This window comes from Rattus norvegicus, chromosome 7 (genome assembly GCF_036323735.1).
Source record: "Rattus norvegicus strain BN/NHsdMcwi chromosome 7, GRCr8, whole genome shotgun sequence".
In the NCBI taxonomy this organism is placed as follows: domain Eukaryota; kingdom Metazoa; phylum Chordata; class Mammalia; order Rodentia; family Muridae; genus Rattus; species Rattus norvegicus.
Genome location: NC_086025.1, coordinates 27,524,305 through 27,529,976, shown reverse-complemented (window position 1 = coordinate 27,529,976; position 5,672 = coordinate 27,524,305).

The window sequence follows — 5,672 nt, the reverse complement described above, 5'->3', positions numbered from 1 at the left end:
GTTCTGTTGTTGAATAAATGATTTTCAGATAGCGTGAAATTTAAGATTTCGCTATAGCACTTACTATGTAGTATTTATTTATAGATTAAGCTTTAGTCCTCGTTTTAACCTATTCTGCTCTCTGATTATTGTAGTTGTTGGGTCCTGTTAGAGAATGGCATTCAGAACCTCCCAAAGAACCTCTTCCTTCCTGTAACACAGTGATTTTTTTTATTCTCCTCCAGTCCATATGTCCTTTCCAACCATACCTCTGTGTTTATGGTCAACCCGCACCCCCCCCCCCCCTTTGAGCAGGGACTTACTGTGTGACACTAGCTAGCCTCACACTCACAGAGACCTGCCTCCTCAGTGCCCGATAGAGCAGTGCAGTCGTATTGGCTCCTGCTTACAGCCTGCATTTGTGAAATGAGGGTGCTGTTTTTGTCTTTGTCATTCACATGTCCCTCTGTGGTGACTTCGTTTAAATTTGTGAATCTCAGTGTATTCTTCAAATTCTTAACTGTGCAGAGAGCTGTTGTGGGCCCTTGATGTGTGTGTACTTTTGACTTCATGATAGTTCCATAGGGTAGGTATTTTTCTCGTTCAGAGACAAAGCGGATGCCTAGGGGTATTTAGAAAGTTGATAGGGGGGCTGGAGAGATGGCTCAGCGGTTAAGAGCACTGACTGCTCTTCCAGAGGTCCTGAGTTCAATTCCCAGCAACCACATGGTGGCTCACAACCATCTGTAATGATATTTGATGCCTTCTTCTGGTGTGTCTGAAGACAGCTACAGTGTACTTATATATAATAAATAAATCTTTAAAAAAAAAAGAAGAAAATTGATAGGTGTTATGTACAACTATAGGTCTTGTTCTGCCCTGCTCCTCCTTTAGCTCTGATAGTTCCTCAAGTCCCAAGCCCCTTATGTGCTTTTCAGGGTTAAGGAGCTCTGTTTATGTTTTATGTCTTCCAGGTTTTTTTTTTTTAATCTTTTCTTTTGCTATCGCATTCTTCCTCCTCTTTTTACACATATCTCCTTCCTTTATTAGTAATAAACTCTCGGCAGGAAAAGGCTATTAACGAGTCATCAGTCTGAAATCCTGAGTTTTCTCATTAAGCTTCCCATGGTCTCAGGAGGTGGGATCCTCCGTGCTTGTGTCAGTTGACTGCCCCAACTTTTTAGATGTTATAGAGCAGTAAGAGATCATTTTAGTTACTGCTTCAGTGAGTCAGATTCTTGTGAAATAGATATATCGGCACACGCCTGTAGTCCAGGTACATGGGAAGATCATGGTAAGTTCACGACCAGTTAGGGCTGCACAGTGAGTCTGTCTTACATATCTCTCCCATGTGGACAGGCAAGTACCACCACTCCTGTCCTAGAACAAACTTTTGTGAGGTGGCCTCAGACTTCGGATCCTCCTGCCTTGGCCTCCCAAGCACTACTCTAGCTGGTTGTCTAAAGTGTTTGCTTTGATCTGAGTCGTTTGAGTCAGTTGGTGGTATGTAGACTCAAGTCTTTCAAAGGCAGTTGGTTGGTATATTTGGTTAGATCTGGACCTAGAGGTTATGTGGTTATTTTAATAACTCATTCTGCTAGAAGGTGGGCAGGAATTCTCTGGGAACACCAAATTCAGAGGAAAAACCTTTCAAACTATTGTGATGTGCTTGGTACCCACCAGGACATACACAGCTGGTGATTGGCCACACACCAGCCAGGTTGCTGAGGCTACTGGCACACGAGCCACCCAGACAGCTATGATCCAACAGACTCTGACTGAACTAATCCCAGCTTTACCCATCTCACACTTACAATGGACACTAAGGCACCAAACATGCAGAAGCCTCATAGCAGTTAAGAGACTTACTGCTTTTGAAATGGAGTCGGGGTTTTTTGTTGTTGGTTTTTTTGTTTTTTTTTTTATGAGTGTTTTATCTTCAGACCCCCAGTACAGATGGTTGTGTGGTTCCTGGAATTGAACTCAGGACCTCTGGAAGACAGTCAGTGCATCTAACCACTGAGCCGTTTCTCCAACTTACAGATTTTGTTTTTTTAAAAGGACTCAAGAGCTCAGTAGTTGGGTTTTGGAAAACTAGAGCACATCAAGAGTGTTTTAAAAGGAGTTGACAATTCTGAGTAAGTTTGACAGAAATGATAGTCCAGGTTTTTAATAAAATGACCTCAGAATTAGTTACGGGATGCAAAACCAGGACTTTCTCTTGAGTTTGAGGCCAGCCTGGTCTATAACGTGAGTTCCAGGACACCCAGGGCTACCCAGATCCTGGCTTGAAAAAAACAAAGATATGCACAGCTTGATAAATGACCAGCCCCCACTCGTTTCTTTCCAATTCATTCTTTTACTCCAAAACTAACTAGTGCTTAGCACAAAGCCGTGATTCTGCTGTGATCTCTTGTCAGTAAAATCAAACACACTCCTTTGTAAGTAACCCTTTTGTGGTATATTTGAGAACCAAAAGGGATCAAGAGAATGAAAAGCCTTGGAATCCAACAAAAAGTTCCTGGGGAAGCCTAAGACTGAAAACTAATAGGGCCCAAGCTGAGCTTACCAAAGATCCAACTGAACAGTGAATAGTAGAAAACATCGTGGGATGAAGCCAGATGTGGTGATCTGTGCCATTGCTCAGCACTGGGAAAGAAAGGCAGGCCTCATCTACATAGCAAGTTCCGGGCCTGTGCAATAAAACCCTGTTTGAAAATAGTCCAAAGAAAGCTAGATAGGTATGTATTCGTATGTGATGGGCGAGTAGAGCTGGAAGTTAGACTCAGGAATAAAGGAAGAACCTGCTAAACTGCACCCCCACCTTAGAGGGTGCACAGGGAGTGGAACAGCACGGTCTGGGGGTATCCGTTTCCCCAGGACGGTTTCTCCAAGCACTTTGATTACTGGTTCTGGCAGGCCCAACCATTCATTCCATGGCTCAAGCTGCTGTCAACTTGTAGCAGACAATAGAATGAAGAGTTGTTGGTAGGGCAGAAGTGAGAGCCCGTATGAAGCATAGGACAGATACATAGATGCAGAATTTGTCTCTGGTTGCTTCACCAGTGTGATCTAATAGCCCTGGTTGGATTGTTGAGTGGGTTCAGGCTCCTTGAAGAGGAGAGTCCCTAGTACATATTCATCCATTGCTTTTTTGAGTGGGTGATAAATTCTGGTATCTCCAAATAGTGAAGTTAGCAATGAAAATGAGAAATATAGGGGTTGGGGATTTAGCTCAGTGGTAGAGCGCTTGCCTAGGAAGCGCAAGACCCTGGGTTCGATCCCCAGCTCCAAAAAAAAGAACCAAAAAAAAAAAAAATGAGAAATATATAACAGTACACAAAACACACTAAGCACACACCTTTAACCCCAGCACTGGGGAGGCAGAGGCAGGCGGATCTCTGAGTTTGAGGCCAGCCTGGTCTCCTATTCCAGGACAGTCAGGGCTCCACAGAGAAACCAAACACTCTGGGCCCATATTCAATCTTTACCCTCCGCATGCCACCAGTGTTTCAGTGTAACATCACACCGAGAGAAAGGTGCAGTGGTTACCCATTTACTACTACATTAAAACCTAAGCTTTAGTTGAGAATGCCCCTAAAAGCCATCAATCCTGTTTGAAGTTAAAATTCAGTTAAATCACTGGCCAAGAAGCCCACCCACCAAATACACACCCAGGCTCTTTTAAAAAATGCACGCACACAAGAGAAGCAGATAAATTAAGTAGGAAGCTACCTGGATTAGGCAGGGATCAGGATGATGGGGGAGAAGATACCTCAGGAGGCTTCACAAGAGAAATGTCAATCTCATTAGAAAACCACTACTTAAGCTGGGTGTGGCGATGCACACCTTTAATCCCAGCACTCAGGAGACAGGCTGGTGGATCTCTTGAGTTCGAGTTCCAAGTCAAGTTCCAAGAAGGCCAGGGGTACACAGAAACCCTGTCTCAAAACCAAGGAAGCCTTTATTCAGTGGGTGTGTGAGTATAAAGTGACAGGCGAGAAGGGATGGTGGAAGAGGAATCCTGTTGTCCAGCCCTGAAATGCTTTCTCCTGCAAAAAGGCTGGTGTTGATGTCAGTGCTCTGTGGTGTGCAGTACCACAGCCTTCCAGACAAAGAGAAAGGGCCCCGTCCCTGCCTGGCCCCAATGCTACCGTGGTACCAAGTACCCACTGTAGATCATGGAGACAAGCATGAGGGAGTTGCTAATGACCGCTTAGATAGTGTACAGCACTGTGCAGGAGGGGGAAGTTCAGCATCTGGGTGTGTCTTCAAAAGATGGCTCCCTTTGGTGAAACAGGCATTGAGTTTTAGCAGAGGCCGACTCGAGACCTATGCAGCCGATGGTCTATGAGCTGTTGAATCCTGTCAACCATCCCTCCTGGTGTATTAATTTCCAAGTCAAAAAATAATTCCACATTCTTACAGCCAAAGTAGAAGGTCGTAGGCGGCGGCAGCAACTGTCTCTAACTCCAGTCCCAAGGGACCTGACCCCCTCGCACACATGTGCAGGCAAAACAGCGATGCCCATTTAATGAGAGTAAATCATTAAAAAGCATTTTTTTTTTAATACTAAACAAAGAGCTGGGCACCAGGGGCAAGTTTCAGTAGTCTCACCTTGTTCTTTGAACCCAGAGTTCAAGGACACTCTGGGTAACAGATTGTCCAAAGATTAAGGCAAAAGATTTTTTTTTGGATAGGACCTGAGTTTACACTTTCCCAAAGAAAGCACACAAATATCCCTGAAGCATATGGGAGGATCCCCAACATCATGATTGATCAGGGGTGAGGAATGCACCATAAGCTAAAAAATCAGGATTCATAAGCATTGATTGGGTAGCGTGTTTGCATCAGGATTTCAAAGTACAGGGTTGTAGTGGCACGCGCTTCTAATCCCAGCACTCGGGAGGCAGAGGCAGAGGCAGATGGATTTCTGTGAGCTCATGGCCAGCCTGATCTACATAAGTAAATCCCAGGACAGCCAGAGTGAGATTCTGTCACAGAGAGCTGAGTGGCAAACGCTTGTAATTCTAGCACTTTGGGAGGCTCAAGCAAAAGGATTGTGGGCTGGGGCAACGCTGAGCTACAACAGCAAGACACTGTCTCAAACAAACACACTCATCAATCAAATACAGGAAAAAGAGTGCCTTCTCATCCAAAACTGTAATCTAGAGGATCTTACCAAAAGGGTACACTAGGTGTCACTGTATAACTCTGCATGGTGGGCAAACATCCGGTTTCTGTAGGGGAAGCCTTGTTGGATATAGTCAATCAGTTGTAAGTAAGAATTGAGTTCCTGTTAATTTTGTTTTTATTGTGCAAGACATCAAACGTACTGTTAAAACTCAGGCCTGCAGTCTCAGGTCTTGGGAGGCTGAGGCAAAAGATTCCTCAGTCTGGGCTCCATAGCAAACCCTCAGCCATTCTTGGCTGTATAGCTGGATTCTATTTCAGAACCAGAACCAAACAACAACAAAAAGCCGAAATTATTTGACTTTATTATATTCATGTCCTTTCCATAAAGTTGGTGCACAAGTAGATTAGTATAAAAGTCAGTTGAGCCGGACACCGATGGCCCTTGGGAGGCGGAGGCAGGTGGATCTCAGAGTTCAAGGCCAATCTGGTCTAGAGAGCTAGACCCAGGACAGTTTGATCCTAAATAACCAACTTTTTATCACGTTGTTTCTATTTGT